Raw genomic sequence first — 1,131 nt, 5'->3', positions numbered from 1 at the left:
TATTATCTACATAGTTCCCCAAGTTACTTTTCCTTTATATTGTGACATCACATTAAAGGCTTCCAATGCAAGCTCACTAGCTATTAGGGAAATGCAAATTAAACCCACAATAACATACTGCTACACATTTATTAGAATGGAAAGACATACTGGCAATACCAAGTGCTGGCAAGGATGTGAAACAGTGGAATCTCCTCTGTGTTGCTGGTGGGAATGTAAGCTGACACATCCATTCTGAAAAATAGTTTGGCAGTCTTCTACAAAGTTAATAATACATTGACCAATGACAAGCAGTTATACCCTTGGGTATTTATCTAAAGAAATAAAACTTACATTCACGCAAAAACCTGTACACAAAAATTCATAGCAGCCCCAAACTGAAACAACAGAATTTGCATTCAGTGGGTGAATAGGTAAACTGTGTCACATCATGACAACAGAATACTTCTTAACAATAAAAAGGAACTACTGATACACACTATGACTTAGGCATTATGCTAAGTGAAAAAAAAAGCCAGTCTCAAAAGCTTACTTCCTATATGTCCATTTATATAAGTTTCAAAATGAAAACTGTAGTGATGGAGAACTGATCAGTGATTGCTAATTATTAATGGTTTTGTGAGGGCGAGGTGTAATTATTAAGGGATAACCCTAGGAAGTTTCTTTATGATGATAGAACAAACAGTTCTGTATACTGATTGTGGTGACTACCTGTTTTTTATGAATATGTATGTGTGAAAGTATTTCAAAGAACTATACAGTGAGGGAAGAAATTCCTGTAAAAGCTGATGAAATCTGAATAAGGTCTGCAGTCTAATTAATAGCATTGTATGAAAGTTAATTTTCTGTTTTTTTTTTTTTTGATAAGACAGGTACATAGGAATCTCTGTACTATTTCAAAACTTGTTCATCTTTAGCTAATTCAAAATAAACTATTAAAAAAAAAAAGATGAGGGAGGCTTCTGATTCCTCAAGGTGCAGAGAGGTAAATCCAGACTCTTACCAAAGCATACATGTTAATGCAGATCATTTTTAACTTCCTTAAGTATCATTCCTCTTAATTCTTACAAGTAGTTTATATCTTAGCCATTCTGAAATCCTCACAGGTATGCATGGAATTCCTTATTCCAA

The sequence above is a fragment of the Canis aureus genome, chromosome 19, assembly GCF_053574225.1.
Source record: "Canis aureus isolate CA01 chromosome 19, VMU_Caureus_v.1.0, whole genome shotgun sequence".
In the NCBI taxonomy this organism is placed as follows: Eukaryota; Metazoa; Chordata; class Mammalia; order Carnivora; family Canidae; genus Canis; species Canis aureus.
Note: the sequence above shows the minus strand (reverse complement) of the source record.